The sequence below is a fragment of the Amblyomma americanum genome, chromosome 9 (assembly GCF_052857255.1).
Source record: "Amblyomma americanum isolate KBUSLIRL-KWMA chromosome 9, ASM5285725v1, whole genome shotgun sequence".
In the NCBI taxonomy this organism is placed as follows: domain Eukaryota; kingdom Metazoa; phylum Arthropoda; class Arachnida; order Ixodida; family Ixodidae; genus Amblyomma; species Amblyomma americanum.
The window spans coordinates 91,053,261-91,064,840 of record NC_135505.1 but is presented as its reverse complement, the minus strand read 5'-3'; the positions used below and the strand labels follow the sequence as shown (position 1 = coordinate 91,064,840).

The 11,580-nt window shown below is 46.1% G+C and overlaps 3 non-coding genes across 3 annotated transcripts; all 3 read right to left on the bottom strand.

Annotated features, from left to right (window-relative positions):
* Positions 1 to 938: 938 nt before the first annotated feature.
* On the bottom strand, positions 939 to 1,011 carry TRNAG-UCC (transfer RNA glycine (anticodon UCC)). The gene has a single exon. It is a non-coding gene; the product is annotated as a tRNA-Gly (tRNA).
* Positions 1,012 to 3,682: 2,671 nt separating this feature from the next.
* Positions 3,683 to 3,754, bottom strand: TRNAG-UCC (transfer RNA glycine (anticodon UCC)). Its single transcript has one exon. It is a non-coding gene; the product is annotated as a tRNA-Gly (tRNA).
* Positions 3,755 to 10,574: 6,820 nt separating this feature from the next.
* Positions 10,575 to 10,646, bottom strand: TRNAG-UCC (transfer RNA glycine (anticodon UCC)). Its single transcript has one exon. It is a non-coding gene; the product is annotated as a tRNA-Gly (tRNA).
* Between the last annotated feature and the right edge of the window lie 934 nt (positions 10,647 to 11,580).

Here is an 11,580-nt window from a genome sequence, read left to right as displayed (position 1 = left end):
CTGGAATTCGCATTATAGCGGGCAAGTCCTTTACTAGGACTGCCGGGGTCCCGCCACGTGGAGCGTGACGAGCCTCTTGCTATAATAAAATGCAAATATATCATGATCAATGGAATGCGCAGCTAAATGCCTTGTGCTATTTTAAGCGTATACCTTATTGATCCTCGTGCGCGCAAATGGCGACGGGGAAGGATTATGCACTATGCTAACTAGTGGCTCCAGTGGCTCCAGGTTGCAGCCGTTAAAGTGATTCGCTTTCAAATAAACTGTGAAAGTACGCACGATGACAAGCAGTTAAAATTCCTACCCCTGCTTTTAGGGCCCTTAGTGCCAAATCACAAAGTGCCCCTCACCGTATCGATGATTACTCCTGAAAAGAAATCTAAAACCACGAACCAATTACAAGCGTAAAATAGTTGATACGTGTGTACAAAGGACACGAAGGCAAGAAAGAACAGTAGAGTGTGTCGGTCACGAATCGAACCCGGTTTAATTGATTGGAATACAGCTATGTTTTAACCCCCCCCCCCCCCCCCCCCCCCCTCCCCACCATACTTAAAAGACGCTAGCTACTGCCCTCAGTCACCCCTGATGAAGGAGCCGAGTCGGCTTCGAAACGTTGGGTTAAAGTTAACATTTTTGGTTGGAGATGTGCAGATTATTATAAGCTATGCTAACCACTCTCTTTTCTCCTTACGGCAACGGCAACATGTCACCGACGCCCGGTCGAGGATGGATTTTGCGTGGCTACTTCCTGTTGCGCATTTTGAACCCATGCGTGAATGTCAAGGAACACTGTGCACTTCCAGAGGCGAAGAAGGACGCGGCTGCGAAGTCGACAGTATTTCACCTGCTCCTAACGGACAGCCTACGCTTGTCAGGAAAAGTTCACTGCCATGCCGAATCAACCTACCTTCTTTTTTTAAAAAAAAGTAAGTTGCGGTCGGCCGGGAATCGCACCCGGGTCAACTGCTTGGAAGGCAGCTATGCTAACCACTATACCACCGACGCTGGTTGAAGCTGCGCGATCAGCGGAGGCATTAAAAACGGATGCGCCCGATTCACTTACACAAAAGTAGGTCAGCGCTTTTCTTAGGACCGTCTTTCCGAAACTCTTCCTGTTGGACAGCAACAGAACCTGTGCGTCCAGAGTTGAGTCATGACGCGGGAAGAACCAGTTGAAAAAGAAATTGAGGGCTAAATAGCTGGTATGGTGAAACACGGAGTCTAGAGCAGACTCAATAAGAATCTCAGGTGTCTGAGATCACTCATTACTCCAATCAAATTAGACATATTTTGATGCATGTGCTGAAATAAACAGACACTTATATACCGACGAGGATATTAAAATGAAAAGACCACGGAAGCCTAAATAGAATATTTATCACCCTAAAACACAAGAACAACACAGGGCACTTACACAATATCAAGTATCAGAATCAAATATAAATGAATATGAAATGTGATGCTAATAAAAAACTGATTTCCTTAGTTGCAGGAAATGCAGCATAAAAAATAATACTTACCAAGAATGCAAAAAGTGAAATATGCGGAGCAGTTTACGATTCTAAAAAAAAATCTTTATTAAAACAGGTAAATGAAATTCATTCACAAAGGGCAGTTATATAAATTTTCAAGAGCATACGGCTCCGAATCGAACTGCGGATGTCGCTTGTGTCAGTAGTTTTTAATTTTGAAATTTTTACCTGCGCATCACGCTGCGCAGTAGCTATGGGTGAAGTAAATGGTTTATCAGAAATGTTAGCATGGGAACAGTCAAGGCGGAGATCCGTGTACACAAAAACGCACGCGAACGTGAAGGGGCCTACGGCGGCAAGCGACGAGTGGCGCCGTAGCACGCCGACGTAGAGAAAGTATTTCCTGTGCTATGCTATGAGACAGACCCGCAACATTGCATAATGAGAACAATCTGATTGTCGCTTGCGCGGGGTGCGCACTGCGGAGAGAGATGCAGTGTCGAGGCGGGGGTTAACGGCGCTGGATCCACCCTGCCGCTCGCTGCGCTCGAGCCAAAGGCGCCGACTCCGGGGAAGGGGGGGGGGGGGGGGGGGGGGGGGGGGCGTGCTGGACAGCAAAAGTTTCGCGGAATATAAACCTGCGTGTATTTTATTTCTTAAAAAGTGAACTTTGTACACTTAACTAAAACATAGACAGTGATATAGGTTACATTGAACTAAGCACTTGAATGTGCAAGAGAAACAAGTTCGTGAGAGAGACCTCGAAATTTCTTGGCAACTAGTAGCAAACGCGAAGCAGCGAAAAATACGGACGAAACTGCGAACTTACTCTGGTTAGTATTGTGCAGGGAATCATGGTCGATAGATTCAACGAAAGTAGGCATCCTAGTAAACTAAAAAGGCAGGATAGCCTAATTGTATTTAGGTAAAAAAATGATTGGATTAGCGGTGCAATAAACACCTATGGTCGTGTAGTAATGACTCTAATATCCAGGTTCTGAATGTGTTGGATCGAGTATAAAAGAGAGTAGTCTGTGCTTCCCATTCAACAATTAACATTTGGGATGAATGAATGACACGTGACACGACTAAAGCTCTGATGGAGCTAAAGAAGGGCAAGCTTATAGCTCGCCAAATCTGAATGAGGTTTTTTTCTTAAGTTCAAGTGATGATGAAATCATAGGTGACAATAAATTGGCACACAGCGCGATGAAATGTTTTCACACGTGTAAATGGAAGTATTATCTAACAATATTCAAGACAGGCATTCCTTCAGCCTAAGAATTGATTTTTAATGTCCCTTAACTTATCCTTTAAAGCAGGGATATATAGGGTAATAAGAGAGAGAGAGAGGGTAATAAGGGACGGAGGAGCTTTCATATATATAAACGGCGAGTAGCCGAGAATTTAGCTTTGCTACGTTGAAAATTTAAATTCCGATATTTAAATTTAAATTCCGCAAATAATCCTTTTAAAGCGGCGAACATCATGAAGGTCGAGGGCATCCGGAAGCTTAGCATTAGCCGCACTTAATGAACGGTTGATTCTTGAATTGAAAATTGCGTGTTCTGAGTTTTATAGACAGACTCTGCCGAATTTTTCAAAGAAATCCTTCCAGAAGTTCTGCCGCTGCTTATCCGATGGCACACGAGCTAAAAGATAACAGTATCACCTGCGCAAATCACACCGCAATTGGTTAAAAGTTATACAGTAGTGTGCACCGAGGGTCCGCCAGGTCAAATATTCAGAATGTGCGAATGCAGAATTCTGGTATCGCACCTGTCCCGGCCACAATGCCTGAGCTTGCTCTTGGTCGTGAACGTATACTTCATCTTGTGTCGGATGCTCATGTGATAAATTTATGAGATGCGGACGTCTTAATAAATTTCTTCCTAGAAATGTTGTCTTAGGTTGTGCCACATTTCCTCTGTGTTCTTTTTAGCGCTTCACTCGAAAAAAACTCATTACACTGGGAGGCTGACTGGTTTCTTGCAAGTGTGAGCCCATTTATTTATTAAGCCGATGCTGGAAATAGCTTGAAAATACATTAGCCCATCATCCATCTGAGAATCTTAAAGGAAAAAAAAAATCAATGTCAGCATTTTTCCACAGAGTGTGCCGACAATATCACAGCTTACATATATGTCAGTAATACGCGAATATGATTCGATTCCTACCAGAAGAAAAAAAGTCAAAATAAAACATGCGTTGGCCGGGAATCGAACCCGGGTCAACTGCTTGGAAGGCAGCTATGCTAACCACTATACCACCGACGCTTTTTTTTTCTTTATTGCCGGTGTTTTGACCCACATGAAAAGAAAACACATATTCATACATAAGCACTAAAACACAATCATCTTTGTTAAAACAACGGCCGCCCAGCTTGTGCGGTCACGCTCGTGCTAAAATTCCTTCATCGCCAATAATAACTCAACACGTGATAGCCACTCTGGACTACATTCCAGCATCTTTTTCTCCTGAACAAAGTTTCTTATGCTTTCTTTGAAATATTGACGTGCCGGTCTTGCATCGACATCGGCGTGCCTTACTGCCATTCTGCATTTCCAAATACTGTGTAGGGCTATTAGCATGATCAAATCAAATGGGGTACCGTCATCACTTTCAATTGACGCCGGCCTTCCAGGTGCTGTTCCCGGCACCTGTTGGCGGATGCGAAGGCAGCTGTGCAGGGAGAAGTAGGTCAGTGGCCCCGCGAGTGGGAACCGGCTCTGCCAGTAGTCCAGTCCTCATACGCTTCGGGCGGAACTTGAGCCAGCCGTCAGAGTGTCTTAGAGCGGGGGATGTGAAGCGGCATGAGCTTGACAACGACGATGCACTGGATGAATAGGACAGGCGGTCGGGCTGGTTTGTGCTGACCAACTGTTGATGACAGCGCTTAGGCACAAAGACAGGGGACAGGAACCGGAAAAACGACCGCTTTCCCACCGGCTGAAGTGCGCAAGCAATATAAAAATGTGGCTTAGTCCAAGGTTCGACGGAACACCGTCTGGTCAGGGCGAAGCATGATTTATTCACAAATGAAAATTGGGTCACTGACCAAGTCGAAAGATAAAAAATGACGTTTCGGGTCCCATACGGGGCCCTTGTTCACAATGAGGCTGTCACAGAAGAAGCAATGGTTATATACGCTTCAGAATCTTCTGCAATCTATTCACGTAGATAGGATGTAGCGTGCCCTGATTCTTGTTTAGCGTGTTGGCCGTTGTCTGGATGATTAGGGATTCTAGATGAAGTCTTGCAGATAGGTTTCTTTCCGTCGCCAAGATTTCCACCTCATCCCAGCCAATTTCGTGGCCAGTGGACAGCACGTGCTCTGCAACTGCATTTTTTGCTGCGCGCTTGTTTCTGACGTCGCCCTGGTGCTCCTTCATGCGCCGCTGGAAGTTCCCGGTTTCCCCAATGTAGACAGAGGGGCAGTCGCTGCAAGGGATCCTATAAACAACGCCAGGGAACTTGGCACGTGGTAGCGGGTCCTTCACGTTGACCACATCGGCTCGCAGTTTGCTAGTTGGCACGTGTGCAATGTGCACTTCGTGTTTACGGAAAATCCTAGAAAGGGCCTCGCTGATCTGACGCACGTAGGGAATCGCAGCACGTTTTATCTTTTTTGTCAGCTGTTGTGCTCCTCGTGTGTAGGTGGCTTTCTTGCTGACTTTGCTGGTAAAATTTCTAGGGTAGCCGTTTCGCTCAAGATCGTGCTGTATAAGCTTCATCTCGTTGCCAAGGCTGACCGGGTCGGAACAGATGTTTTTAGCACGGTTGACAAGTGACGCAACCACTGAACGCTTGTGAGCCGTAGGATGAGCGGAATCAAAATCCAGGTATCTCCCCGTGTGCGTTGCTTTTCGGAAGACGCTGAAGGCTAACCGATGCGCATCACGTTTGACGAGCACATCCAAGAACGGGATCATGTCGTTCGCTTCCTCTTCCAAAGTGAAATTTATGGATGGCTCTACGGCATTCAAGTGTTCAAGGAAGCTGTGAATGTGCTGCTTGTTTAAAATGCAAAAGCAGTCATCAACATACCTCAGAAACACCTTTGGACGATGTGTGGACGAGTTCAGGGCTTTCTGTTCAATAGACTCCATTGTCAGGTTGGCAGCCGTGACTGAAATGGACGCTCCCATTGCGGTTCCGAAGATCTGCTTGTACACTGTGCCGTTGTAAGAAAAATACGTATTGGCTAAGCAGAAATGAAGCAATTCGCTGATCTCGCTGACGTTCAACGGCGTGCGATCGGGAAATGAGGGGTCGCTTTTTATGAGCTCCTTGCAGGTTTCCACAGCAAGATCGACCGGGACACTTGTGAACAGGGAACATACATCAAAGGACACGAGCACATCGCTTTCTTCGAGGACGACATCCTTGACTTTTTCAATAAAGTCTTGCGAATTCTTGATGTGCGTCGCTGTTTGTCCCACCAACGGAGCCAACACTTTGTGCAGGTTACCGGATAGACGGAAAAGAGGCGACCTGGTGAAATCCACGATTGGCCTTAGCGGAGTACCACTTTTGTGAATTTTCGGCAAGCCATATATTGCCGGAGCGGATCCGTTAGTGCAAAGAAGCCTGTAGTACAGTTTTCTTTGAGAAGGCGGAAGACCACTGAATATGTCAGACAGGATCACTTGCAAGCGGGACTGTATTTTGGACGTAGGGTCCTTACTGAGCTTGCAGTAGGTTGTCGCGTACTCGAGCATCTCTGACATTTTTGAGTGGTACGCAGACCGGTCAAGCACAACAGTCACATTTCCTTTGTCTGCAGGCAGAATTGCAATATCTTCCTTCTTTCTCAGCGACTCGAGGGCCTTCCGTTCACCTTCGGAAAGAATGTGCTCATGGTGCTGTTTCCGCATTCCTTTAAGAACACCGATCACATTCATTCTGACATCTTCTTGTACGTCTTTATCAAGAAGACTAATGGCTCTTTCCACAGCGCAAATCATCTTCCGCGTATCCGGCGGCTTCCCCTGATTGAAATTCAAGCCTCGGCTTAGCACCATTTCTTCGGTGGCACTCATGGTGTACGACGACAAGTTTTTAACCTTGAAGACTGGTCCTCTAGACTCGTTCCTTTTTTTCCCCCAGCAAAGTGCATAGTTTGCTTCTTTGCGAAACTTCGTGCTTTTCTGTTGTGCGCCTCGCTTCTTGGTTCGCAGCTAGTTGTACCTCCGCGTAGATTTCTGGCATGCGGAACTCTAGTTGCCGCTTCGCAAAGAAAGCCTCCTGTTGTAGGCGCTTCAAGGTGCACTTACATTCATCGATGCGGGCTTGTACAAGCTGTCGCTCTGCCTTCGTCACGACGTGGCGTCCAAAGGCGGTGTTCACAGGTCGACGAAGCTTCAGTGATCTTGGGGTCACGTTGTTCGATTTGCACTCCAGGCTGAAGCGCAAGTGGGTGCTGAAGGCTGCTAGGCGTGCAGAGAGGCTTATGAAGCGCCTTATTCCTGTGACAGCTTGTTGACCAAATTGATGGCGAATATCTACATAGTCCAAGGTTCGACGGAACACCGTCTGGTCAGGGCGAGCCGATGTGGTCAACGTGAAGGACCCGCTACCACGTGCCAAGTTCCCTGGCGTTGTTTATAGGATCCCTTGCAGCGACTGCCCCTCCGTCTACATTGGGGAAACCGGGAACTTCCAGCGGCGCATGAAGGAGCACCAGGGCGACGTCAGAAACAAGCGCGCAGCAAAAAATGCAGTTGCAGAGCACGTGCTCTCCACCGGCCACGAGATTGGCTGGGATGAGGTGAAAATCTAGGCGACGGAAAGAAACCTATCTGCAAGACTTAATCTAGAATCCCTAATCATCCAGACAACGGCCAACACGCTAAACAAGAATCAGGGCACGCTACATCCTATCTACGTGAAAAGATTGCAGAAGATTCTGAAGCGTATATAACCATTCCTTCTTCTGTGACAGCCTCATTGTGAACAAGGGCCCCGTATGGGACCCGAAACGTCATTTTTCATCTTTCGACTTGGTCAGTGACCCAATTTTCATTTGTGAATAAAAATGTGGCTGTTATTCCTAACGTGCGCCAAATTTCACACAACCTTAAGAAAATGGGAGAGAAAGCACGGGAAGTGGTCTTCTCTGCTCCACAGCGCCTATCGCAGTTCTGTCCGATCATAAAGAAAAAGAAACAGAGGCTGCGCCACGCGGCACAGAAATCCCTTAAAGGAATGCGCGCCAGGGGTTGTTTACTTAATCCCTTTGTCTTGCCGCAAGGTATACATCGGCCAAAGAGGCCGACGCATCAATGAAACGCTGAGGGAACATAAGAATTACTTATCAGGTATATCTCTCAAGAATCTGCCATTCCACTGCCGAAGCTGTCACCCAAAAATGCCGTGCCATCCAATGTTCGAAAAAGCCACTGTTCTAAAAAGGCACCGGAACAAGCTGACACGTGAAATAGTGGGAGCCAGCGAGATTTTGAGTCTACAGGGTGAACGCGTAAGCAAAACCTCGGTTTCACTCTCGGAAAAAGAGATTACCTTTCTTTCTGAATCTGTTTGACCAAGCCCTGGGTTTACGAAGGTTGGTTTATGGTTTACGGGGGTTTAACGTCCCAAAGCGACTCAGGCTATGAGAGACGCCGTAGTGAAGGGCTCCGGAAATTTCGACCACCTGGGGTTCTTTAACGTGCACTGACATCGCACAGTACACGGGCCTCTAGAATTTCACCTCCATCGAAATTCGACCGCCGCGGCCGGGATCGAACCCGCGTCTTTCGGGCCGGCAGCCGAGCGCCGTAACCACTCAGCCACTGGTTTACGAAGGTGTTGCATGCTTTGCTTTTTCCTCGAACTTCCCTTATATTGCGTTAATTTTTCTGCTCATTTGCTTTTAACCGTTATACTTTTTGTTGAATATTATTTGTTAATTTTTTATCTTTCTCTTTCGGTTTTACTGCGCCTCATCTTCTACCTTAAGCCGTGTTAATTGTTGGCTTCACCTCTGTTGCTCAGAAGCATTTTTTCTCCCTTTTTATCATTTTACATACTTTCCGCATTCCATTTTCCGCGTTCAGCAGTGGCAATTGTTACCTTCACCATTTTTGCTTGATTTTCGTTTGCTTACCTGATCACCATTTTTTTTTTCATTGCGCGTTTGTTTCTTGCGACTACGCCTTTCTTCATTTTTTCACTACGCTTGTTGTGTGCTTGTGTGTATGCTCTTGTTTCATGTTATCGGACCAGTTCTTGAAAATTCTTTTGGCCAAACCGAACCACTATTTCCCGTGTTGACACTTTTTAATGACTTGGTTACCTTGATCTGGTTTTATATCTCTCTGTTGTTTCCATAGTTTTTGTGTTTATAGCCTTTGTTGCTTTACCACTACCTGTCACATCTCTTCTCGTTGCCACGAGTGCACAAAATTCCCCGCGTGTGTTTTGGGTATATATGCAGTGTTGCGGAGGATCCGGAATAAAGTTGAAGTCCAGGACCTGTGCCGTCGAATTTCCTGTCGCTGTCCCCGATCCGTGTGTCTAAGCGCTGTCAACCACAATGGCGCTGGAAGAGAGCATGTTGCTAGGCATTCCCGTTTGTTCTCTTCAGAAGTTACTTATCAGATATGTGTGCTTTATAAACAAAATATTACGCTCACTAGATTTAATTTCACTCCTCCACCTGGCGCGCTGAAAAACAGCCGGACGATATCACTCACAAGGGGTGCATCGGCCCAAAGCCGAAGACAAGAAAAAATAGAGCTGCAACAGAATCATTTCAATATCCTGCCAGTATTTTATCATTTCAAAAAATATAAGCTATATGTGTCACAAAATGTGACAATTAAGCGCGAGAAATCGCAGGAGTTTCGCAACGCTGGCACAAAGAGCCACAAGGTTGTCTCTTGCGGGCTGGAATTTACATTACAAAGGATAAGCCCTTCACGAGCACTGCTGGGACGCCGCTGCCACGACGGGCGTGATCAGGCGCTTGCTGTAATAAAATGCAAATATATCATGATCAAAGAAATACGCCGCTAAATGAGTTCTGCTATTTTTAGAGTACCGTATTGCTCTTCGTACACGCAAATGGCCATGGGGAGGAATTATGTACTATTGTATCTAGTGGCTCCAAAAAATTCAGGGGGGCACTATGATGACCCAAAGTGCGGCGAGTTGAATTCATTTAGTGCTGTGTTGCTTCTTGTCTCACTGATGTGTGGTTAAGGTTTTAATTAAGTACACGATTATTTGTAAATCTTTAACGCTGGAGACAATGGAGGACGTGTGGGAGGCATCCGTCTGATTCGACGCCTTTCTGCAAACACTGTCCAGCGTCCTCGACAAGGAGAGCTGCATATGCGTTGGCAGGAAGGAGCATAGTCGTTGGAACGATCGGCTGCGGTGAGCAAGGATGGTGGTTCGAATCCAAGCGTGTACAGAGATTTTTTTGCTTATCGAGTTGAAGAGAGCAACGGACGGAAGTACGGATGGACAGGCGCTAGCATGAGCCATTAAAGGCTTTCGCCTTAATATTTAGCAGTTTCCTCGGAAATGTTTGCATGGTGCGCTAGCGAAGGTTGCAGTCATTGCAGTGATTTGCTTTCAAATAACAAACTGTGAAAGAACGCGCGACGACAAGCAGTTAAAAATCTTATTCCTGTTTTTAGGGCCCTTAGTGCCAAATCAGAAAATACCCCGCACGGTATCGATGATTCCTCTTGAAAAGAAATCTAAAACCACGAACCAACTACAAGCGTAAAATAGTTGCTGCGTGTATACGAAGGACAGGAGGGCAAGAAAAATATAGTGTGTCGGTCAGGAATCGAACACGGTTTAATTGCTTGGAATACAGCTATGCTAGCCACGCTCTTTTTTCCTTACTGCACTATGTCACCGACGCCCGGACGAGCATAGATTTTGCGTGGCTACTTCCCGTTGCGCATTTTGAACCCATGCGTGAATTTCGAGGAACACTGTGCACTTGCAGAGGCGAAGAAGGACGCGGCTGCGAAGTCGACCGTATGTCACCTGCTCCTAACGGACATCTTACGCTTGTCAGGGAAACTTGACGACCATGCCAGAATCAACCTACCTTTCTTTAAAAAAAAATAAAGTTGCGTCGGCCGGGAATCGAACCCAGGTCAACTGCTTGGAAGGCAGCTATGCTAACCACTATACCACCGACGCTACCTGAAACTGCGCTATCCGCGAAGGCATTAAAGACGGATGCGCGCGATTCACTTACACAAAAGTAGGTCAGCGCTTTTTTTAGTACCGTCTTTCCGAAACTCTTCCTTTTGGACAGCAACAGAATCTGTGCGCCCAAAGTTAACCATGAAGAACCAGTTAAAAAGAAATTGAGGGCTAAATAGCTGGTATGGTGAAACACGGAGTCTAGAGCAGACTCAATAAGAATCTCAGGTGTCTGAGATCACTCATTACTCCAATCAAATTAGACATATTTTGATGCATGTGCAGAAATAAACAGACACTTATATACCGACGAGGATATTTAAATGAAAAGACCACGGAAGCCTAAACAGAATATTTATTATCACCCTGAAACACAAAGAACAACACAGGGCACTTACGCAATATCAAGAATCGGAATCAAATATAAATGAATATGAAATGTGATGCTAATAAAAAATTGATTTCCTTTGTGGCAGGAAATGCAGCATAAAAAATAATACTTACCAAGAATGCAAAAAGTGAAATGCAAAAAGCTCAGCCCCCCCCCTCCCCGGAGATTACCGATGGTATTTATGATGATGATGATGAATTTTTAAGGCGCAAGGGCATCTTAGGTTAAAGAGCGCCATGACACAAGGTATTTTTTACTTCTCAAGGTGGGGTCAAAAACCCATTTCCTAAGAATTTCATCCTAAATAAGCCGACCACCAGACAAAGAAACCTTGTACTCATTGTATCAACGGTGGGTACCCGGCGCCAGTGGGGATCGCACCCCGCACCCCCGCATGCGAGGCGGATGCTCAACCACTTGGCCACCGCCGATGGTATTTATAGTATTTAAAGATCAGGGAGGACAAGGCTTTCTCCACTGTAACCGGCTACGTGCGGAAAATGGCATATACGTATGGGACGGAGTAAATTCACCAGC